At 41.7% G+C, this 26,685-nt stretch overlaps 1 protein-coding gene and 1 long non-coding RNA gene across 4 annotated transcripts in view; one reads left to right on the forward strand and one right to left on the reverse strand.

Annotated features, from left to right (window-relative positions):
* The window catches only part of LOC137335426 (uncharacterized), a 94,349-nt gene extending 79,606 nt beyond the window's left edge, over positions 1-14,743 (reverse strand). The window contains exons 1-3 of one of the 2 annotated variants that reach the window (XR_010966409.1): positions 14,412-14,743; positions 13,704-13,742; positions 3,001-3,430 (exon numbers count right to left, since the gene is read on the reverse strand). This is a non-coding gene — a long non-coding RNA (uncharacterized lncRNA). Of the gene's footprint in view, positions 1-3,000; positions 3,431-13,703; positions 13,743-14,411 lie in introns of those variants that run through there. The other variant, XR_010966408.1, reaches the window with a different exon arrangement.
* LOC137335163 (transcription factor MafB-like) overlaps positions 1-26,685 on the forward strand; it is a 289,042-nt gene that overhangs the window by 145,860 nt on the left and 116,497 nt on the right. The window lies entirely within an intron of this gene.

Below are 26,685 nucleotides of genomic sequence, written 5' to 3' on the forward strand. Positions count from 1 at the left end.
CTCCCTCCCCCCCACGAATGCAAAGGCAGAAAATTGGTCCTTATGTTTGAATTGTAACATTACATTACAAATGACAATTCCAAGCAATTCAGTCAGAAAGTACTGACGAGAACAAATGCATAAACTTTAAATTCTTCCGCCTTCAGACAATTAGCGATACTTTGCTAGGTGCTGTTTGACTGCTCCACTGTTAAAGGCAACACTGTAGTATGCTGTGAGATTCAGAAGGGCTTAAAGGATTAATTTCAAAATCCAAAGTAACTAAGCCCTTATTATTGAGACAATCTGACCCATGAATCTTTCTTTAGCCTGAAATGTCAGTCAGCCATTAATGTGGACATACTTTTAACAATGTCACAGTGAATGTGGAAGCATTTCTTTCCCCCTTTCATTTTACATGTTGAGCTATTGCAGCTCCTGTCCATTTACAGGAGGTAAGAACCATTTAGACAGTTAATATGTCCTGGTAGTTTAGACCATGTATGATATCAGTGCAGGAACATTTGGAAAGTATCTATTTCCTCTGGTGGGGGCGTCCACAACAAGGGGGCATAACCTTAAAATTACAGCTAGGCCGTCCAGGGGTGATATCAGGAAGCAGTTCTTCACACAAAGGGTAGTGGAAATCTGGAACTCTCTTCCCCAAAAAGCTGTCAATTGAAAATTTCAAAACTAAGATCGATAGATTTTTGTTAGGTAAGGGTATCAAGGGATATGGGATCAAGGCGGGTAAATGGAGTTGATACAGATCCGCCATGATCTAACTGAATGGCGGAACAGGCTCGAGGGGCTGAATGGCCTACTTCTTCTGTTCCTATGTTCCTAACTTGCATTTATATATCACCTTTCACATTTTCATGACATTGCAAAGAATTTAACTGCCAAGGAATTATTTATGAATTGTAGTCATGTTGCTATGTAGGCAAAACGGCAACTAATTTGTGCACAAACAACGTCTCACAAATAGTGCATGAGATAAATGACCATTTAATTTGTTTTTTTCTGTGGTAGAGCTGGTTGAGGGATTAAAATTGGTCACATCTCCAGGAAAACTGTTCTTCTTTAAATAGTGCCTGGGGATCTTTTTAAGTCCACTTTAACAAGCAGATGGGGCCTTGGTTTATCTTCCCATCCAAAAGATAGCACCTCTGACAATGCAGCACTTTGTCAGGATTGCACTGAAGTGTCAGCCGACATTATGTGCTCAAGTCCTGGAGTAGAACTTGAGCACACAACCTTCTGACTCATAGGCAAGTGTACCACTGAGCCAAGCTGACACTTTGCATTACTTTAAAATAAACATCATAACAATTTCTTTAAACTAGCACACAAAATGATACCATGTGAATGTGTTAAACATTCATATGTTAACATCATTCATTCATTTTTAGGCTTTAAAATGAAAAGTGACTATAACTACTTCATTTTCTAAGCCCATTCACTAGGAAATGCACCTTTTGAATTAATTATTATAATTTATTTATACTAAATCTAACTCAAATTGTTTTTTTTTGTTAGAACAATGCAGATTATGGGGCAGTATGATAGAAGTGTTTAAAATCATGAACAGGGTAGATAGAAGTAGACTGTTTCCAGTAGTTGAAGGGTCAAAAATAAGAGGCCATAGATACAACATTATATGTAAGAGATTTAGAACAGAGGGCAGGAGAAATATCTTCACACAGAGTTATGAGGCTGTGGAATTCACTTCCAGGGTTGGTGGTTGAGGCAGAAACTGTCAACATTCCAGATTAGATTGGATAGGTGGATGATCGGATAGGGGTTGAAGGGATTTGGGAACAGGATGAGTAAATGTGATTAGAACTATTTGTTCACGAGGAGGTTAAATGCCAACACGGACTTGTTGGGCCGAATGGCCTGTTTCCGTGTTGTAACTTCTTTGTGTAAATTTATTATGTTAAACTTCTTGATCATTTAAAAAAATGGGTATTTAATAATACTTACACAGAATATCAATGGTATTGTTGCACAGTGACAATCTTTCTGTCACATATCATATGTGCGAGGACTTTTATCATAAGCAATAGGTCATCAGCTTATCCCCTTCCTGTTACATAATGAAATAACAATTTTCTGTGTGGGATATTGAACCCACACAAGCGCATTTATAATGTGCCATGTACTGTACATTGAAACTACACCACCTGTCCCTGTAATATATGATGTATGGTACATTGGACCCGCATAAGAATTTTCAGGAACCAGGAAAGGCTATGCTGTCCTGTACTGAACAGTACGCTGAACCCACACAGTTCATCTTGTACTGTATCTCATGCAGGACAGTACAATGAACCTTACACCCTGCAAGTCCTTGAGAAGGTTCAGTTTTAAAATAAGAAGCTATTTTTTTCCAATTATTGTTACTATTTTCTGTTCCTATCCACAGTACAAAGACACATGTAACAATCCTAGGAAGCAGCGTTGCCAACACTTGTGCTTTTGTTACCAATTTATTGATTTTTTTTGCACTAGTATTTTGAAATGCCCGATTCACGGGGATAGACTGGAGAGAGGGTTAATTTTCTGTCTCTTCTTTCTAGCCCTGTGAATTGTGAACATTATAAACCAGTGCAAAAAGTAATAAATTATAAGCATATTCTCAAAGGTTGGCAATGCTGAGGGAGTGACAGCACTGTGGAAGAAGCGATCTATAGAAGCCACTTAAACTCATAACTTGCTTAACTGCTCATTAATTACTGGCCTCAGCATTATATATATATATATATACTACACAAGGGATATACCTCTACACTATATCAGATACTTTAAGTTCTCTACACTATAAGTGGTGCACATGTATGCAGTGTAGAGGGAAATCTCTCTCCAGAGAAACGAAGGTTATGTCTCTATCTGTACATTAAACACCCACTTACCCTAACATTTTGTTTATCCAGGATTATCTAGAGTTTGACAAACATGTGTCAACCAGAGATTAGTACAGATCCATTTTCTTTATTTAAAAAAAAATTCAATCTGGGGATGTGGGAATCGCTGGCAAGGCTGGCATTTGTTGCACATCCCTAGTTGCCCTTGAGAAGGTGATGTTGGGCCTTCTTCTTGAACTGCTGCAGTCCATATTGTGAAGGTACTCCCACAGTGCTGTTAGATAGGTTGGCTGCCCTTCTATCTTCTAGAGTTAAGGAATCTAGTTTGGGCAAGTCACAAGCGAGGATCTGAAGACTTAATTCCATTGTGCACTTCAGCTGGGTCTTGGATACACTCAGTGTATATCACAGCTGTCATCACTTTATTATGATTACATGCGTTCTCCAATAAGTAATTTGATTGTTTCATTTTGAGATTTTTCTTGCATTAATGGGTTCATAACTTTACAGGAGCATGCCATCGATCCTCTCTGGCCTGTGATGTAGATGTTGAGAATTTTCTATGTCATTTTTGAAGGCTTTGCCTCGTGGATTGGAATAAAAATCAGATTGTGAATATTTCAATAATCAGTTGTAAAAGAAACCAGCAAATTGCACCACACAGTGCTTACAGGTCCTAATGACCAGAGTCAGTTATATGGCTTGCAGTGCTGCTTTCATCTTAAAGTAACTTTAAACTATTTACTGATATAATAAACACATCACCATAATCTTAAGATCTTTAATAAAATTATGCTCCTTGATGGCTCACTTGATAAATGCACTGCCTACCATGGAACTAAAACAAGCAGATTATGAAGGCGCCAGATTTGATTCCTGGTCTGTGATGAATTAGCTGGGGTTGTAAGTAGGGGGCACGACAATTGACCTATGTTCCCCTTGGCTATAAAGGACCAAAATCAACCAGGGTTCCTACTCTTGATTGCTCATCCAGTGACCCTGCTGGAAAAGATGCGTCTGTAGAAAGTGGATAGGATTGGGTTCAGCTATAATGCCTCTCATGATTGTTTAGCCTGTTGATGCTCACTGTCGAGGCTCACATAATCAAGATGGCCATTTGAACAAGGTGCTGGAGAATGGTTGGAATCAGACTCCTAAAGGGAGCTGACACCTTCAGGAGAGGAGGAAATTCTACAAAAATAAAAGCTATAGTATATATTATAGACTTCAAGAGGATATAGACATGCTGCTGGCATGGGCGGACACGTGGCAGATGAAATTTAATGAGAAAAATGCGAAGTAATACATTTCAGTAGGAAGAACGAGGAGAGGCAATATAAACTGAAGGGCACAATTCTAAAAGGGGTACAGGAACAGAGAGATTTGGGGGTATATGTGCACAAATCGTTGAAGGTGGCAGGGCAGGTTGAGAAAGCAGTTAAAAAAGCATATGGGATCCTGGGCTTTATAAATAGAGGCATAGAGTCCAAAAGTAAGGATGTCATGATGAACCTTTATAAACACTAATTCGGCCACAACTGGAGTATTGTGTCCAGTTCTGGGCACCACACTTCAGGAAAGATGTGAAGGCCTTAGAGAGGGTGCAGAAGAGATTTACTAGAATGATTCCAGGCATGAGGGACTTTAGTTATGTGGATAGACTGGTGAAGCTGGAGTGTTGTTCTCCTTGGAACAGAGAAGGTTGCGAGGAGATTTGATAGAGGTATTCAAAATCATGAAGAGTCTAGACAGAGTAGATAGAGAGAAACTGTTCCCATTAGCGGAAGGATCAAGGACCAGAGGGCATAGATTTAAGGTGATTGGCAAAAGAACCAAAGTGACATGAGGAAAAACTTTTTTACACAGTGAGTGGTTAGGATCTGGAATGCACTGCCCGAGGGGGTGGTGGAGGCAGATTCAATCATGGCCTTCAAAAGGGAACTGGATAAGTACTTGAAAGGAAAAAAATTGCAGGGCTACAGGGATAGGGCAGGGGAGTGGGACTAGCTGCATTGCTCTTGCATAGAGCCGGCACGGATTTGATGGGCCAAATGGCCTCCTTCCATGCTGTAACCTTTCTATGATTCTATCAATAGCAACAGATTTAATATAGCAATCCAATCTCATGGTTCAGAGGCTTTCAAGGCTTATAATGTGAAATCTTCGATCAGGATTGATGCATATAATTCACTAGCAAGTATCCATATCCTCTGTGTATTATACTGTATTTTCTTTAAATTGGTTGTGAAAGAAATATTAAAAACCAATTAAGAAAACTTAGAGATGTTCAATTTTCTCTAGTTTTACATTTTCACTGCTTTTATCTTGTAACTACCTTAGTTATCAGCATGATTGCTTTATGTTACTTTTAAGAGTTAATCATCTCCAGCTGATCTCATTTATTTTCCTGTTGGCGGTATTGGTGCGTTCTTAGGTAATTCTACGGGACTGTGTAGTAAACGGGTAAAGTGGAGGCTCCACTTTACTCCCTTAATGATTAAACCATTGTGTAATATGCGGCGGTCGCTATGTTTAGGGGTGACCATGTTTGTTTAAGGGTGGCCATGTTTGTTTAGGGGTGGCCATGTTTGTTTAGGGGTGGCCATGTTTGTTTAGGGGTGGCCATGTTTTCTCCAAAGTTAGGCGTAGGAGATTTAATTTTGTCTGATAATGCACTGCCTAAAGCTTTTGTGTAACATTTCTTTGTGTGCTATTTTAATGCATTTGTTAACTTGTTTAAAATTAAGTGGGTTGACAACTGTGTTAGATCAGCACACAAAGGAATTTTATGCAAACTTATTAAGCAGTGCCCTACCAGGTGAAATGAAACCTTAAGCAGTAAAATCAAAGCACAAGAACAGCACTAAAAGCTCAGTGGCAGTGATCTACCAAGTGTCCTCAGTGTAACTGTACAACTGGTCACCAGAGATACAGCAGAGAAGCTGGAAGTTAAACCTTCCATTAGTTTTCATTGAGAGTGAATCTGATGTTCAAGTCTCTGTGGAAATATAATGGAAACTTTCAGTGGAGGTGGATACTTAATTTGCCCAACAGGCAATGTCAGGACTGACATGTTCCCTAAGGGTGAGGAGCAGAGATGAACAGAGATACAGATTGAAACAGAGTGTTACTGGTGAATTTGGAACCTGATTTTATTTTTTAAGAAGAACCTGCAAATGCTGGAAACCTGAAGCGGAAACAGAAAAAGCTGGAAACACACAATGGAATCACAAGTTGACATTTCAGATTGGGCCCTCTTTCAGAACTGAAAACTGAAAGACAAATAAGCATTTGATACTATCAGAAAAAGGAAAAGGAGACAAAACCAACAGTGATTGTCTATTGGTGGAATAACCTGAAATGAAGAAACTTGCTTTTATATATTCAGGATGTCCCAAAGCACTTCACAGCCAGTGAATTACTGTTGAGGTGTAGTCACTGTTGTTATGTAGGTAAATGCAGCAGCCAATTTGCACACAAGGTCCAACAAACAACAACAAGATGAATGACCAGCTTAAAATGTAACCTGCTTAAAGAGAAAAGCAGGAAATTGGTAGATGACTGAGATAATCTGTACAATAGGCAATAGAGGGAGGCATTGAAGACAATGGAAAAGTGAATAACTAAGCCGTGAGAGGCATACAAAAGGAAAAGGTGAGGACATGAGAGAGATTGAAAACGCAGAGAGTCTGTAGATTAGGTCTGAAATTAAAACAGAAAATGCTGACAAAACAAAGCAGGCCCATCAGCCCCATATACTGGAATTAAGCAGGCCAACATCAAGGTCACAGATTCCCCCTGCCTGTATTATGTTCTGACAACAGGTCTCCACCCAAGTGTTAGCCCACCTCCCCTCCCCCCCCCCCCGCCCCCCCCTGAGACTAACAGACTCACACCACATCAGCAACACCCCCTGGTGTGAAGAAAATGGAAGATATAGATATGACCTGAAGCTAATTTTCAGGCTAGAGGGCAGCAGAGTGCCCAGCAGGAAGAGAAGGCACTGTTCTTGGAACTTGTGTTGAGCTTCATTGGAATAGTGTAGAAGGCTAAATGTGGAGAGGTCAGAGTGGGAACGGAAGGGGGAATTCAAATGCAGAGCCACAGGGAGCTCAGGAGCATACTTGCAGACAGAATGGAGCTTTTCGGCAAAGCAGTAATCTATATTTGGTTTCTCCATTGTAGAGGAGACCACACCACGAGCAGCAAATACAATATACTAGATTGGAGGTACACTTAAATTCTCTGTCACATGAAGTGAGTTTTTGTGGCCCTGCAAAGTGGTATGGGAGGAGGTGAAGGGGTCAAGGTTGTTAAAGGGGTGGGGGGAGGGAATGAGAACAAAAGCACAGATATTGGGACGGACTTGGTCAAGGGTCCTGTGAACCACTGAAGAGGGGAACCTTTGATTGAGCAAAAAGATGAATATCTCAGAAGTTCTGGAGCAGAAGGTGGATTCATCAGAGCAGATAGAATGGAGAAGTAGAAACCAGGAGAAAAGAATGGAGTCTTTTCAGCAAGTCGGGGTGGGAAAAAGCATAATCCAAATAGCTGTAGTAGTCACTGGACTTTTAATCTGTGGTTAGCCCATCACCAGAGGTAGAGACAAAAGTCCAGGAAGAGAAGAGTCAGAGATGGACCATGTAAAAATGATGGATGGGTGGAAATTGGAAGCATAGTAAATGAAAGGGGCAGGAAGCAGCCCCAAAACTATCATCAATGTAACAGAAGGAGAGATCAGGATGTGGGCATCACTGGCAAGGCAGGCATTTATTGCCCATCCCGAGCAAGATTTTTTACAACTGAGTGGCTTGCTAGGCCATTTCAGAGGGCAATTAAGAATCAACCACATTGCTGTGGGTCTGGAGTCACACATAGGCCAGACCAGGTAAGGATGGCAGGTTTCCTTCCCTAAAGGACATTAGTGAACCAGATGGGTTTTTATGACAATCCAGTAGTTTCATGGCTATCATTACTGATACTAGTATTTTAATTCCAGATTTTTATTTAATTAATTGAATTTAAATTTGCCAGCCACTGTGGTGGGATTTGAACTCATGACTCTGGATTTTAGTCCAGGCCTCTGGATTACTAGCCCAGTAACATAACCACTACGCTACCGTACCCTGAGTATAATTGGAACAAAGATTGTTCAACATGTCATATAAAGGGACAGGTGTAGCTTGGAGTCATGCAGATTCCTACAGTGATACCTAAAGGAAGCCAGTAGAGTTAAAAGAGAAGCTGCTCAAAAGAAGAACAAATTCAGTCAAGCAGAGGAGGGTGGTGGTATGTGGGGACTAATTGGGCCACTGTTCAAGGAAGCTGTGGAGAGCCCAAAGACTGTCTTGGTGAGGGACATAGGTGTTTAGGGACTCTACATCCATTCTGAAAAGGATATAATTGAGGAGAATTTGAAATCATTAAACCGTTAGGGAGCATCAGAGCAATCATGGATATAAGGGCTAGACAGGACAAGGAGGTAAAGAATAGAGTCAAAATAAAGCAAAATAGTTTGAAGCAATAGATCTACCAGGACAGTCCTGGTTGTGTTTTATGGGGAGAGGTAGAAATGGACTCTGTAGGGTTGGGGAACTATAAGGTCGGAGGCAGTTGGAAGAGAGATGAAACTGTTAACAGCCTGGGAAAAGGTGACTTGGTTTTCAATAGTTCTGTCATGGTCATGGGGGAGATAGAAGGAGTTGTCAGAGAGTTGCATTCAGTCTCAGTCAGGTAACGGTCCTTCTGCTATACAACAACAGTGGCCCCTTTGTCAGCAGGTTTGACAATGCCATTGGGGTTAGAACCGAGAGAATGGAGACCTACAAGTTCAGAAGGTGATAGATTAGAATAAGTAGCGGGAGTGAAGAAAGTGACATGGTCAATATCACAGCACCAGTTCTCCCTGAAAAAAAATCAAGTAAAACCAAGAGGGCAGAGAGAGGTGGATCTGTAAAGCTGGAGAGAGAGGACGGGGTCGGACCTACAGTTGATGGGGGGATGGGGGTGCGGTGAAGGGGGTTGGGGTTGGGGTTGCAGCCTTCTGGCCAAAAAAAGAAGGCATGAAAGCGAAGACAGCAGAAGAAGAGCTCAGCATCATTTTACATAGAATTACATAGAATGTACAGCACAGAAACAGCACCAACTCGACCATGCCGGTTTTTAGGCTCCACACAAGCCTCCTCCCACCCCTCCTCATCTAACTCTATCAGCATAACCTTCTATTCCTTTCTCCCTCATGTGTTTATCTAACTTCCCCTTAAATGCATCTATGCTATTCGCCTCAACTACTCCTTGTGGCAGCGAGTTACACGCTCTTACCATTCTTTGGGTAAAGAAGTTTCTTCTGAATTCCCTATTGGGTTTTTGGCTTGGAATTCATTTGTGGAGGGTGGGTGGCGGGGGGGGGAGGACGGTGAAGGGGGGACACCTGGGTTGAAGCTGAGGACAGATTGTTCTATGTTCTATGTTAACGATGGCAGATGATGACTGGCATCTGCATGAGTGAAGTTACTTTGTGAACTGCTTATTGATCTGTTGCAAAGGCCTTCTCTGGAGAAGTACAGTAGAATCAACTTGGAAGAACTTCAGGCAACCACTATGCTAATACAGTTCTGAAACTTCTTAAAGGGGATGTGACAGTCCCTTTATCATGTTGCTTCTTTTAAGTAATCGGCAGAAGGTACAGAGAATTAATTATAGAATCCTAGTATAATACAGCATAGAAGGAGGACATTCGGCCCATCGTGCCTGTGCTGGCTTTCTGAAAGAGCTACCAATTAGTCCCACTCCCCTGCTCTTCCCCCATAGCCCTGCAATTTTTTTCTTTTCAAGTATATATTCAATTCCCTTTTAGAAGTTACTAGTGAACCTTCACCCTTTCAGGGAAGGCATTCCAGATCATAACAACTCACTCCCCCCTGGATCTTTTGCCAATTATCTTAAATCTGTGTCCTGTGGTTACCCAACCTTCCTGCCAGTGGAAACAGTTTCTCCCCATCTACCCTATCAAAACCCCTCATCATTTTGAACACCTTTATTAAATCTCCCCTTAACCTTCTTTGCTCTAAGGAGAACAATCTCAGCTTTTCTAGTCTCTCCGCATAACTAAATTCCCTCATCCCTGCTGCCACTTCAGTGCGATAGTAAAGTTCCCTCGAAATGGGCATTCTCTTTGAGTGTTCTTTTAAAGATGTTTCTACTAATTACACTAATGTAATTTTTAATTAGACTCTTTGTTGGGATACAAAGTGAAAATGGACCTTTGGGTTTCAGAAAGAGGTGTTGAGTGCCTATTCAACATGTGTTCTTCTGATAGTGGAGAAAGCTCAGCCTAAAACACATTAAGAGGCCCCAAGTAGTCTTGCTGACTCTATTTTGCCCCAAAATGTCTGATTGCTGCAGATAACCATAGTGTTTCACAACAGCTGACTTTACAACTCACATGAGAAGAAAGGAAGACCATCAGTCCATTCTTTCAACCCCTTTTAAAATGTAGGAAACACTTTACTGAAAAACAACCTCTGGAAAACAAAACTGCCTGTTTTGTTTTGATAGATGACGAAAATGCTTTTCAGTAATTGTGAGGGTATCCTGGATGACAGGAAGTCTTTTAGTGAAGGTATTGATTTTAACCCTTTTCCTGACCAAAACTCAAAGCCTGCATATGTTTCACTTGATAGACAGTCCAGTAAGAGTAACATTAATCTATCCAGAGTTCCCCCCCTCCCCCCCATTAACTAAATTCCTGTCAGGATGCTCTTTTGCTGAGAAACATTTTTTTGTTTAGGTTTTTATTCTCTGGATGAAGTGCAGCTCAGTAATATAAGGCAACTTTGTGGCCTTTTAACTCATGAAATCTGGTCCATTCATCACCTAACAAATGCATCAGGCCATGACAATTGACCATTTACAAAAGGTTGGATTGAGAATTAGGTGACAGTCTTACTTCGGTAACACACAAGTATAGAGGTTAGATGAGTGACAAAGAGACAGCTCATTGGGAAGATCTTCAACAATGTTCTTTTGGTTGTACAAACACCCTGGATTGCAGGCTACTTACCCACATTAATAGGATTTGACTGAAAAGCAATTTACCTCAATCCAGCATGTATCAATTATCAATTGAACCAATTATCAAGAATGGATAGAGTAATTTCTGACTGCATCAATTTTGGTTAAAAGCAATTTTTTTTTCTTATTTGCTGGGAAATTACACTCGCTCTTAAAGGAGGATGATTGTCCTTTGGGAAGGTAAAGATCCAGATATGAGCACCTGATGACTTCAGAAAGGTCCGTTCAGCTTATGAGAGTGCCTTTTCTCCTGGGTACGATTGATGCTGTAAAATGTTCCACGTTCTACTTTGCAGCTGCTGTGTCTGCTCTATAAAAGAGCTACAGGGCACAGATTGCCTGCTTCTTCCCCAAGGGAGTAGCATTTGTGGGATGTGGCTACAAAGTATCTATTTGGGAATGGAACAGGGACAGATCACTATGAGAGTAGGACAAAGGGACACAGGGTCAGACTGGTGAAAGACAAACTTAAGACTGATAGCGGGAAGTTCCTCTTCACACAAAGAGTGATCAACACTTGGAATGGACTTCCAAGTTGGATAGTGGAACCAAAAACCTTCAAGACAGTTGGATGCTGTGATGAGGGAACTGTAAGTTTTTTCTGGATGGATGAACTAAGATGCCTAAATAGCTGCCTTCATCTGCATTTATCTTGTGATTTTATGAGATGGTCAAATGTTCCATTGGACCCCATGTGGGTAATTTTCAGGATCGCTGCATGGGTGCGGATCACCCGCCCATTGTAGAACCCACCCCGATTTTAATCCCAGTGAAATCAACGGGACTGAACCCTTTTAAAACAGACACCTCCAATAATCCCACCCAGCAACACACCCTGGAATGATGAGACAAAACTGGCCCACTATTGTCCCTTTCCCAGACTCCGTGGGGTAGATTTTCGTCTTTACCACCTGGATGTTTAGCATCGCCTGAGCGGGACGCAGAAAGGAAAATCTGGCGGGGGCAGAATCTGCTGCATTTTACTTCCATTAAAACTAATGAAAGGAAAATCTAACTGGTTGTATAAGGTGTCTGTGACCCGCCCTGTCAGTTTTGGCGCTCTGCCCAGACGATTCTGATTGCCCAGGTGGTATAGAGACAAAAATCTATACATGTGGCAGCCGGGAAGCAGGTGGGAGATCGCTTAGTTTGAGGATGTGCTAACTTAACTATTTTAAAGAAACAAATCCTCTCTAAGTACCTTGAGAAGGGATAAAGGTGAATCAGTATCACTGAAGCAAAGCCTCTGATTAAAGAGTTACACCCAAACACTAACCTGCCTTTTCCCTTCTTTCGATGCTAATTAATTTGCAGTCCATTTCAAACATTGTCCGTCTTTAAAATATTAAAACAAATGATGCCAGAAATGGTTGTTGCCATTAATAGTGAATTAATGCTTGATGCATTTCTATGATTTTAATGGCGGTGGTAACCCCTTCAAAATAAACAGGGTAGCAGCTATGTTAAAGTAGCAGACAGAGGAAAGCACCAACCACATTAAATATTTGTCTGCTATTATCGCTAACAGTAATTTCTAGTCTGTTTGCTCTTTTGACTCTGTCAGAAAGGCTTATTTTATTGTACTGGAAATAAATATCATTAAGCAGTCCAATTGTTTTTAAAAATAACTAGTGTTCAAAAATGGGGCTGATACTGACAGCCTAAAGTCCCAATGAAAAGAAAGAAAGACTTGCATTTATATAGCGCCTTTCATGACTTCAGGACATTCCAAAGCACTTTACAGCCAATTAAGTACTTTTGAAGTCACTGTTGTAATGTAGGAGGCTCGGCAGCCAATTTGCGCACAGCAAGGTCCCACAAACAAAACGGTTAATATTTCTTGTGAGAAGCTAACAAGCTGATAGCATTTCAACCCACATATCAGCTTAAAACACTAATGGTTGGCATGTGTGCAGGAGCAGAGTGAAGTCAATGAGATGCGTGCATAGATGTCAAAGTCAAATCCAATTTGGATTTAATATTTAATATCAGCAGGAGGCTCGCCCACGTTGGCATGATGGCCATGATTTTCCTCTCATAATGGATCAAAAACCGTGGGCAACATGGCTGTGATTTCCCAACATGCACGGCTGCTCCCTACCGATATAGCATTTTCATAAAATCAGCCCGTTCATTTCTACTTTACTGTAACCTTTCATTTTTAGAAAAATGGTCACTTAAGGGAACTTTAATCCATCAAAGTCACTGCTTTTAGAAGATAGAAAAGGGAAAAAGAAATCTCTTAAGTCTCAGAATGGAGACTCCTCCTCCTCCTTCCCCTTTCCCCATGCTGTTTGTCATGAGGTAAGTTCCTAATCTCAGTCAGGTTATCAGGTTAGGGAGAGGCCTACTTATCCTGACAATGATACATTGGACCCTGATTGTCAGGAAACACTGCAGTGAACAGGCTGTTTATGAATAGCAGTTACAGAGATCTACAGATACTTATTTAAATAAGTGCCCCCAAGTGTACCTCATCCCATTTTTTTTTCTTTGCAAGGAATACCATTGTTTAGTTTATGCCTTGTTCATGTGACTGGTTTTACAGTTGATGCTGTTTCTCTGTTCTTTTTACTTATTCTGCACTTGCAGCCATGCATGTTTTGCAAAAGTCTTAAGTTAAAAAGTTAAAGGGATAGAGGAGGGGAAGTGTCAAATCACCTCCTCAGAAAAAAGCAGTACGGAGAATTGCAGTGAATGACAATTCTTGCTGCTTTGCACACCTTTATAGCAGGTGGTTCAAGATAAGAGCTGTATTGGCAGTGGGATGCAGGTACTACCTACCCAATCTGAAAGTCTTGAATGATGTCTTGAAGGGAGTAGCTGTAAGAGAAAGAGAAAATAAATGATAAAATAATGGAAGTCATTTGTACCTTCACCACCTGGGTGGTAATCAGGCGGGATCGACAACAGGTGAGTGGCATGATCCTCCAGGTTACTACCAAGGCGGTGAAGGTGAAAATTACCCCAATGCATAAATATTTCCACATGCATGGAGCAATGTTTCCCATACATAAACACTCAGCTGGTACTGCTCAGACTTCTAAAAATGTAAGTGGTACCCAGGGAAGATCAATCTGTATGAAAAGAAATGACAAGCTCCATCCAATCAACAAAACATATTAAAATACACACAGGCTGTAGAACTTCGGAGGTTGTCTATCAAACAGCTAAAGGTTTTTGTGTAATGCTGGGTGGGGCTGAGTGGAGAGGCAGGATGCCTGGAACAGTGCTCGCCAAATCCAATACCAACACTGACTCAATTGTCATTCATTCTGCAATCCTGCTGGTAAGGAGTCATATGATTATGTTCAATGACCAAGATGCCACCCCACTTGAGCGTATTCTTGCTTATATTCTGTCTGGTTGTAGGTGACATGTGGAGCGTTTCTTATAGAAGCAATTCAAGCAATGATTAATTATCGCCTTCAGAAGATGCACAACCAGATAAAAGTTGCCCTCTGTCCATCAAAAAAGTATTCCTGTACTTACCCTTATCGTTATCCTCATACAACGCCGTGACTGCATTCAGTTTTTATAGAACAAACTGGACAAGTTATAACAAGTCCGTCAGTCAAATCTGGATTTTTATTCCCATTCTATCTTTTTTTAAAAATTACACTCTCTCTCTCTCTTTCAGTTGTTTTTTTTTGCTACAATGATCTGTCATTGCAAATAAAAATTCATTACTCCCTCCCCACACTTTGCAGATTACAAGTAACAGGAGCAAAACTGAGTGCTTGCGATTTTTTTTTTCACTCTCGGCCTGTCAGGCCTCAGAAGTAAAAGTGTTCACTCCAGCACCAAGGCAGTCAAGTGAAAGCCTCCCACCTGCTACCTGCAATCAATCCTTGCTGGTGTCAACCTGACATCATAGGGGTCATTATTCTTAAGGCAGGGCCAATAGATTGCTGTGTATTTGTCAGGCTCCTCGGTTCACTGCATTTGATATGGGTCAGCGATGCTTTTGGCAGCAATTTTCAGCCGCTGCCTAAAACTGTGAGGACTAATCTCTCTTGGTTTCAATAAATATTTGTGGAATTTAACATGCGGCTGGAGTCCTCCTGCAATGACAGATGATAATAATGGCGCTACAAAAACAAAATGTAGTTTGCAACCTTTTTATAGTTCAAAGTTGGCCTGACATTTGCCTTGTTCTTTTTTTTGAATAACTTTTTCTACAGGGTTTGAGCCATTTGTGTTGGTCTACATACTCCCACTCTAAAGCTATTAAAAATGTATTGTATAAAAGTCTCTGAACCGGGCTGGTATATAGCCTTCACACAAGCTTTCTTTTTTTTTTGACATTGAAATCTGTGTAAATGACAGCAGCACTTTATTGACGCACAGTTGCACTGTTTGGAGTATGGAAAAGTACTCTGTATAAAATGATTTTTTTAAAAGGGCCAGTTAGCTGCTTCTTCTGCTCAGGTTGGATTTTAACCCTCTTACAGCTGAATACAAATAAAAAATATGAATGATTTCACTCCCCCCCCACCCCCGCCACCCACAACCTTCTCGAAGGCCTTGATTCATTGCCAGGGCATGTTTCCATAGTGATGGCTCCTCTTCAGTACATCATCCAAATGGGATGTAAGCCTTTTACAATAAGGCCTAGATTTTCCAAACCAGTGGGAGAGATTGATGGTAGTGCAAGCTTTACATCTACTCATTTTCCAGGGTCATCTCATTGGAATTTATGTGGTGGGGTCTCAGCGGGTGCTGCCAGGTTGATCACTTTAGGTAATTATGATCTGGAATGTGCTGCCTGAAAGGGTGGTGGAAGCAGATTCAATTGTGGCTTTCAAAAAGGAATTGGATAAATACTTGAAGGGAAAAAACTTGCAGGGCTACAGGGAAAGAGCGGGAGAATGGGACTAACTGGACTGCTCTTACAAAGAGCTGCACGGGCTCGATGGGCCGAATGGCCTCCTTCTGTGCTGTAAACATTCTATGATTCTAGGTGGGGAGAGGAAAATCACTGTGGCAACAGCCTCCAGGACTGCTATGACAATTTTGTATGCCTTGCTTAGTACAATCAGTCACAATAGGCAAGGCGGACCATTAAATTTCAAAGCCCCACTCGACTGCTTTAGCAATGCTGGATGCTAATGACAGGAGATACATTGAGTGATGTATTTCTGTGATTAACCTCTCGTTTGCGTAAGTCCACTGTCACTTCCAGTGGAAAATCCCGGAAATGGTGGGAGAGGCCAGGGAACTGGTAGAATGGCTGCCTGCAACATTTCCTACTCCCATCCACACGCCCTTCTAGACTCGCATATGAAGAACGGCTATTCAAACAAAGTCCTGGAAGGCTGTGAGCATCCATGGAGTCATAAACTGGCTGGAGTCAACACCTTCAGGTTGAGGAGGAAAGGAAACTGGAAACAAACAAAAAAAAAGTGAAAGAGGAAACTTTTCTAAGTTAGAAATAGATATAAGATTCTAGTGGGTTAGTCACCTACTCAACCTCTGTGCTGCACCTCTCAATGCAGCACAATGGTTTTGTTCAGAAGAAATGAAGCTTCTAAGACTGCAGTCTTTCTCCACAAGGGGTTTAACATATTTCCTTCTTCTTGCAGTGCTTGTGACTAAATATTGACCAAAAGTTCCCAAGTGGAAAACAGTACTGTTTGATCTGTTATTCTGAGCAGTATGTTGTAACCTAGCAATCTGGATAACCACATGGAATCTGTGTTATTGGGAACTTGAGTTGCAAACACTACAGGACGAAAAACAGGCTTCTCCACTGTGCACTTGAACAAAGTCAACAGTGGTGAAAGAATCAGGACATGGGACTGGGCTGGGGTGGTGAATAATGCATCAAACAGTCTCCATTCATTCACACAGCAAGAAAGAAATCAACCACCATCATTCTTTAGAATGTAAAAACATAAATAAAATTCCAAAAAAAAAACTGGAGGGAGAACTTTTAATGAGGTACTATGAACAGATTTGATATCCTTGTCAGTCAGCCAAGTCAAAGGTTTTAGTGTCCTATATTTTCCTTTGAGTAAAACCAAAAATATTTTATGGGAGTAGGCAAAGATAAATGTTAATGGGTGTTAAGTGAGCTGTTAATTTTCTAGATTTGTTTTATGAAATGAAGCCTTTGGAAGCCAACAAAAACTGATGTGGTGGAATTTGAGCAGTGTTGAGTGTATGGTCTGTGCAGTCTGCAAAAGTGTGAGTTGCTGCTGATCCAAGCAGGTAAATGGTGCAGCACCATAGCCACAGCCAAATGAACTAATCTGCAGCAGACGCAAGACTATAAAGAGAGTCCTGGAGGCCGGCAGGGGAATGGACAGTGAAGGGGCCGGGCTGGTTGGAGGCAGGGCTTGCTTAATCAACCGTCCAACTTGTTCAAAGAAAACAACTGTCGTTGGCATTTTCCAATTTTTTTAGCTGGAAGTCAAACATTTATTTTTTTGCAAGCCAGTAAATAATGGAGGAAATTAAACTTCTACTACTCGTGCTTCCTTTGAGGCCTCAGCAGTATCTAATCTCCCAACGTAGGCAAAATGAATGACCCCGGAGGTCCATTCACTTCTATAAACAAGAATCATTTGTCATAATGAGCCTCCCTCATAACCTGTTGACCCTCAAAGCACAATTAATTTAACAGAGGAAAGCAATCAGAATCTTTTGAGCAGCACGCCCCCATGTTGGAGAAATGATTACCTATATCATTTTTTAAAAAAAACTCAAAACAGCTCTAGTATCTTCATGGAATGAATAGCTTTGAGAAGTTAAATCATTTTAAAGTTAATTCGGGATATTCCTCATAATAGGATTTAAAATCGCATTTTTAAAAATAAAGAGATTGTTCACCTTGCTGCCAGGCTTCCTTCAGGTGAGAGGTAATTCGAGCTGCATGTGCAGTTGATCCATCCAACCTGTTTGACAAATTATCTGATTGTCAAGTCTGGAATGCAGACCCTGTAGATCTCCTCAGTGAGCTGCAGGTCGATTTAATGAAGTTGGTGAGTCAGTAATCTCAAAGGACTATACTGGAGTTTTATTTTACATTTGTGGAAACGTATTCACTGAAATATATTTTAAGTTACTTTTGGAAAGAAAACGAAAGCTTCCCCCAATGGTCCAATTGCTGAGTGCTCTGCCTTCTGTGAAACGAAGCCATGCAGAGCAACAAAAAAGTCCTGGGTTCTCTCTTCAGTCTGTGCTGAGTGGGACTGCCCTCACTTGGTTCCACTCTTGCCTATCTGATCGTAGAGTTTCTCCTCCCAATCCCTGCACCGTCACTTCGGGAGTCCTCCAAGAGTCTGTCCTTAGCCCCATCCTTTTCATCATCTACCTGCTGTCGTAGAGTTAGGATCAATTTCCAGATATATACTGATAACATTCAGCTCTATTTCACCACTATTTCTCTCAAAACTTCCCACAGCCCTTGTGCTATCAGACTGTTTGTCTGACATCAAGTCTTGGATGAGCTGTAATTTCCACCAGTTCAACATTGGGAATATCAAAACCATTGTCTTTGAGCCCCAGCACAAACCTTGTACTCTCGCCACCAACTCCAACCCCCGGCTTAGCCACTGTCTCAGGCTGAATCAGACTGTTCGCATCCTTGGCATCCTGTTTGGCCCTGAGCTGAGTTTCTGACACCATATGCTCTCCATCACAAAGACTTCCACCTATGTAACATCACCTGCCACCATCCCTACCTCAGCCCATCTGCTGCTGAAACTCTCATTCATGCCTTTGTTACCTCCAGACTCAATTATACCAATACTCTCCTGGCCGGTCTCCCATCCTCCAGCCTCCGTAAACTTCAGTTTATCCAAAACTCTGTTGCCTGTGTCCTATCGCACACCAAGTCATACTTGCTCACCACCTCTGCCCTATCCTCACCGATCTACATTGGTTCCCATTCTCTTTAAACCTCAAATTTAAAAAGCTCGACCCTGTGTTCAAGTCCCTTCAGGACCTCACGTCTCTAGCCCCTCAAACCAACTCCCCTGCCCCATCACCTGAACTCTCCATTTCTCTAATTCTGGTTTCTAGTGCATTCCCCCTTCCCTTTGCCTCATTATTGCTGGCTGTGCCTTCAGTCACCCTGGCCCTGCACTCTAAAATTCCTTCTCTAAACTCTTCCACCTCTCCACCTCCCTGCCCTCCTTAAAACTCAACTCTTTAACCACGCTTTTGGTCACCCCATCTAATTTCTTTCTCTTTGTTCAGTGTCTGTTTTATGCCTTTGCGAAGCACCTGGGGGCATTTTTCTATATGAAAAGCACCATATAAATGCAAGTACTCATCATAGTTGAGTTAATTTCCAGGAGTGAGGGATGCTACAATTGGGTTCAACAGCCAGGCCTAGTGTGGGGAAAATTTAGGCAGGGTTTCTTGCTGAAAAATGCATGTGGACATTGACTGAGTGTAGATTGGGAACAAATTTTATGGGCCCTGAATAGCTCACTGATACTAACTGTTTTGGTCCACTCATGATGGTGAGATACAGAAGATACCTGAGGGAGGCTGAGCACTGGATGAATCAGTGCATTCAGGAGAGGAAATTGGAAGGATGAAACAAAACTAAAAAGGCAATTATGAGGGTTAATAGAAAAGTTTATGTAATAAAATAAACGTGAAAGTAATGGACTAATTGGAAATCTGCTGCTCTAATTGGGGATTAAATCGAAACCAATCAAGTAATGAAATAGGTTTCAATCCAATTTTAGGTGGGCCAGCAACAATTGGGCCACAAAACAGCCAACAGCGTTGGTGGAGAAAATGGAATAGGGGAACATTTTCTGAAATTGAGTTTGGGCACATTGTAGAGCTACAGTAAATTAACCCTTATTCTTCTTCTAACCCATGTTGTACTTGGACTTAATGCTGATACAGAGTGCAAAAAGTGGAAAAGATGTCCCAGTCCCAGCATTGAGATGTCTCAACGAGACGAACAAAAAAAATGAAACAAACAACCAGTTTCCTAATTGGGTATTTTGAACCTGAAAGGGCTGCTTTTCACTGCCTGGCCAAGTTATTACAGGATATAATAATCGAATTCCTTGTGTCACCATAGGGTGTTCCTGTTATTCAGCAGGGTAAGGACTACTCATTCTGTAACTGTATGGGGTTCCTATTTATTCCGCAAGAAAAAATGACCATTTGCAACTGTTTTATTATATATTTATACTTATGATCAGTATTGTGTCCATAGAAAAGACAATATATGAATACTTTAACTACCCCCAGCCTGATTTGATCCAAATATGCAAACAGGCAAAAGCATTGTCGTTGGTTCCTGGGACAAGAGGATGTTAAGGCCACAAAGCTCATGTCATTAACAGCATGTTATCTGGTCTTAACCCGCTGCACCCTCTCAACCAATCATAGGAGCCAATAAAACAGTAAACAAATCAAGGACATGTTTAAGACGAGCACAGAGGTTAGAGAGGTTGGCTCAAATTGTGGTTATTACCAAGTCTGTTGCTCCTGCCTGTCTCAAGAACCGAGCTACCTGGAAGAGTTCTCCATAAGAGGACATGTTCCCTTTAAGTCTCTCTGAACCATGGAGAACATGATACAGACAGCAGTGGAAACAATCGGAGTTGTAACTTGAGAAAGCCAGAGTGCAGCCATTCTGAGTGCCTCCTTGGCTGACGTCACTTCCATTGGGAGAAGCAAAGTATCTAAATACTGGAAAGTCTCAGCAGCAGCTTAAAGGACAACTGCAATAATGCTGAACATGGTTAATCAACCATTTTGCTCTTCTCTGTTGCTGACATGCACTAAACTCTTGCTGAGGAAACAGAACAAAGGCTATTCTACCTGAGTCCCGTTAGGACACTCAAACCAATTGCTGATGGGGGCTTGTAGCATCTTTATAACAACTATTCTGTTTGGGTTTTTGACAACATTTTATTTGCATCCATTTTAAATGCAATGCAAAATTAATTCAAACCTATACCTTTTCCTCAAGCCACAACGCAGTCTGGACAACGTTAACAGATACAGGGTTGGATTTCCCTCTGCTATCCTGCCCCAAATTGGGCAGAATAACACAGGAAATGGTGGGAAAATGACTGCTTACTCGCCGTCCCCACCTGGATTTCCCTCCCCATGCCCCACCAGGAGTGCCTCTCGCCACCCCTTCCCTGTTCGGCAGATGTAAATGCCAACAAGAAGGAGTAAAGCCTGGTCTTCCACCTTAGCCGAGGCCTACAGAAAATGCAGCTCCTTTCTGCTTTGGGGCTCCTGCCTCTTTTAAGGCCCCTCGTCACCCAAAAGGTCTTTTTCATGCTTTTTTACTTAACTTATTGTAGAGCCAGGATGATGAGCAGGAGTATTCCACACCTCCTAGCTCCACATTAAAACTATGGGCCCCTGCTTGCCACCACCACCCCCCCACCTCCCGATTGCCTCCCCTCCCAGACTCTCCTGAATCTCTCTGCTGGTGTCTGAGCCAGCCAACCTTGCTGCCCACTGGTTGAGGGATAAATATTGGTAGGGACACCGGGGAGAACCCCCCCCCACCCCTCTTTGAATAGTGCCGTTTGATCTTTTACATCCACCTGAGAGGGCAGACGGGGCCTCAGTTTAATGTCTCATCCGAAAGGCGCCACCTTCGACAGTGCAGCACTAAATTAACAGTCTTACTCAAAGAGGTTACAAGGATGTCTTTTGTAAGAAGAAAGAGCTACCATTTATAAAGCGTTTTTCACGTCCTCAGGATGTCCCAAGATGTTTGGCAGCCAATGAAGTACTTTTGAAGTGTAGTCGTTGTTGTAATGTAGGGAAACACAGCATACAATTTGGACGCAGCAAGATCCCACAAATAGGAATGAGATAAATGACCAGATTATCTGTCTTAGTGATGGTAGTTGCTGGGTAAATGTTGGCCCAAGACACCAGGGAGAACTCCCTTGCTCTTGTTTGAATAGTGCCATGGGATCATTTGTGTCCATCTGAGAGGGCAGGCAGGGTCTCAGTTTAACATCTCATCTGAAAGACGGCACCTCCAACAGTGCAGCACTCCCTCAGTACTACACTGAAATGTAGGCATACTAGATTTTGTGCTCAAGTCTCTGAAGTGGGACTAGAACTCACAACCTTCTGACTCAGAGATGAGAGTGCTCCCACTGAACCACGGCTGACATTGTAGGCTCTACTTTTATTTCATCCTGAATACTGGGCAGGGATGGCTAAGTAAAACCAAAGGAGGAGACAGACAAGCCTAGGGCTATGCGGTCCAATGCATGCCTAGGCTTGAAAATAGAAATATTACTAAACGCAAAGACTTTACCTTATCGATAGAGGAATGGGGATAGGAGGTGGTGTCAGTCCGGAATAGGATTTCACCCTTTCTGTTGAAAACTTCTCTTCATGGCCCTGGCTATCTTGCAATGTCTGCTCTTAGGTGAATGAGCTCTGAGCTTCCATGGCTCTCTCAGCACATAGATTGCTTAAAATCTCAAGTCAGTTAGTAGATTGGAGTGTTGGTTGAGGTGGAAATGTTTACAGTACTGTAAGGTAGGTGCCCATAATGGAGAGCCATATGTTATTGACACTGCTCCGTGGTACTTGTTTTTACTTAGTCACGTAGTGTATCTTCACCACCCTCATTAGAGGTCAGTGTGTACAATATGGCAAGTTCCTTTGTAATTCACCATCCAAAAAAAAAAGCCCGATATTCTGTAAGGCCCCTCACGGCTTTTGGTTGCAAACTCCATGTTCTGTTAGATCCTGCATCACCCAACAACAGCTAAGGACATTAAGCAGCAGCAGCAGTGGTAGAAGTTAAAGAAAAAATCTATATAATATGGAAGATGGTGAATGGGTGGTTGATGATTAGAGGCAGTAATTCAATCTTTGGCTTCAGACTGCTGACACACCGTTTGAATTTCACACCTGCAATTTATCATTTCTTCTGATACCCCCAGACTGCATTGCTGCCTTGTAATCCATTCCGCCCTCCCACCCAGTAGTCTCAATTCAAAGAGGAAACGGCAATTATATATTTTACATAGAAGCAGTTCAGGAGAAAAACTACATTAGAAGAACCAATCAAGGTGCACTTGTTAGTTAGAAAGTATCTCTTATTCAAACAGAATAGGTAGCTGCAGTTAAATGGTGCCAATTAGATTTAGAAATGGTGTACCTTGTGACCAATTCTCTACGTAAGTGAAAGACACACAAATGAAATCTAATTAATCCCACTGAATTCAGGTCATCCTTACTCAGTGACCTTTCGAGGCTTTTTTATTTGATCCGAAGCATTAAACGACTTACTGCTGTTATGAACTGAGCTCAGAGGCGAGTAGAATTTTCTGTCTTTCTCTGCCAGCTTCTCTTATTCATCCAGTATCTCATGTCAGTTCAAATTATGGATATAATTTTCACATTCCCCCAGGCTCCTGTTTTTGCCCAAGCAAATCCTACCGTTCGGCACCAGAGAAATGTGTCAAATGGAGTGATTTTCAAGTGCTAGTGTGTGTTAAAGCTGATCAAACTTGCACTGAGACCTCTCTCTCTCAACAGGGAATCTTTCAGACCAATAGCTTCTTCCCTCATCACCACCCCTCCCCACCCACTTCTCCCCCAGTAATCAAATTATTCCTTTGATTTTCACAGCGGAACTAAGACTGATTCAGCAAATCAAAAATTCTTCACCAGCCATCTCTCAGTCGTATCTCCACTGTGATCAGCAACACACCTAAATCCACCTGCAAAGGTTAAAAATTCCATCCCCACCAGGCATCTTGGCCAACTCTAACCTGGGATAATCAATGATGCTCATCTACACCTTTCTTTCCCCAAAGCTTGCCCGTTAAAAGTTCACTTGTGGGAATCCAAACCTCAGCAGAGTCCTGCACTCTGAGTTCACAAACATTTCTTTAGTTTTGGTCTACTGATGGCTGATGGGCATTGTTTCTCACAGAGAGCTTTTCATGGTTACAAGTAATCCTGCCTACTTAACTGATCTAGTCACTCCGTGTGAAATCACTGAGGGACCATTCAGAATTTCCACATTTTCATAAGTGTATCGAGGATCCTGTTTATCATGCCAATATTTTTATTTGTGAATGTGGATGTGCGTGTGTGTATAGAGGTGGGTATGGGTGTGCGTGAGTGTGCGTGCGTGTGTGTGTGTGCGTGTATGACCTTATTTGTAACAAATTCAACATGAATATGAAGAACTCATTTCTAATTTTGCCACAAATAGTGCACAGAGAAAATTTCCCAATAATATAAAAATTGTTTAAAAAGGGACAACAGCTTAAGGAAAGATGAACTTGCTATTTTTTTTCCATTTGTTTACAAACACAATGTCTTAAGTTGTATCAAAGTGTGCCATCTTTGTGTCAAAAATGGCTCTTGGCTCTTCCAACTGTTCCTCCTCATCAAATCAAATTTTATATATATATATTTGGAAAACACTTTCTCATGAAGACAGTGCTCCTTTAAATGTATGAGTCATTGAGTGGCAACTGTTTTACATCCACTTCATCTGCCGAATGCCACACACCAGTGACATTTTTATTGATCTTGTAAAATTAAAAACGAAATGAAAACCAAATTAATACCGTCCGCGAGGAATTTTGCTCAAACCTAATAACAGGCCTGTAGCCAAATAAAAGATAAAAAAGTCCGCAGCTCCCATCGGACAAAATTACCAGGAAACACCAGCCCTGAGTGAGCGAAGAGGTGGGACATGGTGTACTTGCTCTCAGGATGGAGATCGTGTTGGTGCAGGAACACTGAGAATTAGAGTCGAGTGTAGAATCAACTCTTAGAGGGTTGGGTTTGATTGCCTTTGGGCCTTATTTTCTCAGTGCTCATTGCTCCTACCCTGACACCATATCAAGTGGAAAATACCACTCTTGGCGCTGAAGCTTGTTTAGATGGTTTTTAACGCCACAACACATTTTCCGATATGTGCTTAGCTTAACCATGGGTAGACACAAATTTAGTCAGCTATTATGAGGAGCACTTTAACTAAATTAGGCATTGCTTTCCAATATTGTACAACCTATGCCATGTCACACTTTAATACCTGAAGTCAATACATTCAATGTCAGGTTTTTTCCCACTCTACAATAACAACTTGCATTTATATAGCGCCTTTAACATAGTAAAATGTCCCGAGGCACTTCACAGGAGCGTCATCAAACAAAATTTGACACCGAGCGACATAAGGAGATAGTAGGACAGGTGACCAAAAACTTGGTCAAAGAGGTTGGTTTTAAGGAGTGTCTTAAAGGAGGAGAGAGAGGTAGAGAGGCGGGGAGGTTTAGGGAGGGAGTTTCAGAGCTTAGGGCCTAGGCAGCTGAAGGCAGGGCCACTAATGGTGGAGTGATGAAAATGTGAACAGTGATCTTTTCTTACACCAAACTGTTACATGATGTCACATCATCAAACAACACTAATAACTTTTATGAATTGCATTGGTTTGTTTAAAGCCTCCATGCATTATTTTATAATTTGAAGTCTTAAAATTAACACTTGTTTTTACATCTGTAACATAAGATAAGAGGATAAGAAATAGCAGGAGTAGGCCATATGGCCCCTCGAGCCTGCTCCGACATTCAATAAGATCATGACTGATCTTCGACCTCAACTCCACTTTCCCGCCCCACCCCCATATCCCTCGATTCCCTTAGTGTCCAAAGATCTATCTATTGAACAAAAAGAAAAGATGTGGCAAATGCCAAGAATTCCCAGCCTGTGCCGTGGCCGGCTGCACTAATTAGCGGGCACAAACCTTTCACCATATTGCCTCCCTCTTTTTGGCAGTACATTATTCTGCAGCATGGCATGTGTAGGGGAATGGGAATACTGACGTAGGGGCAGCAGTAAAATGTTATTGATTTCTTTTGAAGTGGGGGCTATCTGTCTTCCCCCCACCCCCCCTCATCCTGTGGTAACCAGAGTGGAGGCCTCTTAAAACAATCCCTATACTGGTAAGATAGGCACATAATAAGTCTTGCTGCACACGTCTCCTATTTGTAGCATACAAGCTTGTATGTATGCATGCTCATCACAGTTGTGCCATTTTGGTTAATATTTTTGTGCCCTTTGAGAATAGAGAGAAAATGGGCAATTTGTTTGTGGATTCATTCAATGGACTTTTTATCCAAGTTTGAACAAGTACCCAAGAGGGATAATCAGGAATCTCAGTATGTTTAGGCAGTGAATGGGAGAAGTATGGGATATTAGAAGGTGTTTATGAATAGGACAATAGAATAAAAGGACATCAGATTCAGCCACAGCTTGCTAAACTAGGCGGGAATCAGACCTGTTTAGCATCAGGTTCTATTATACAGATATCATTCTGAGCCTTATCAATCAGGAAAGCGCCAAATGTGATCCTTGGCATAGAGCTAACTGATCTCAGCTGCACCAGGGGTACCATATTTGACCTGAATGCCCTACACAAAGGACAAGGAAGAACTGCCACAGTTCCAAGTCATGAACTCTATCCAGTGATCCCTGCCGAAAAATCTCCATGTGTTGGATGAGCCTGGATCAGGTTCAGCTGCAATGCTCATCAAGGTTTAACTGCTCACTGTCGAGGCTCATACATGAAGAATGACCACCTAGGTGAGGTACTAGAAAGCAGCTGACACCTGTGGAATTGCACCCCAGAATTTAGGAGAGGAAAGCAGAAGGTTGTAAGAAAGAATGTGCATTTATAATGAACCTTTCACATCCATAGGATGTCCCAAAGCGCTTCGCACTAATGAATCACTTTTGAAGTAAAGTCACTGTTGTTATGTAGGCAAATGCAGCAGCC

Source organism: Heptranchias perlo, chromosome 19 (genome assembly GCF_035084215.1).
Source record: "Heptranchias perlo isolate sHepPer1 chromosome 19, sHepPer1.hap1, whole genome shotgun sequence".
Taxonomy (NCBI): Eukaryota; Metazoa; Chordata; class Chondrichthyes; order Hexanchiformes; family Hexanchidae; genus Heptranchias; species Heptranchias perlo.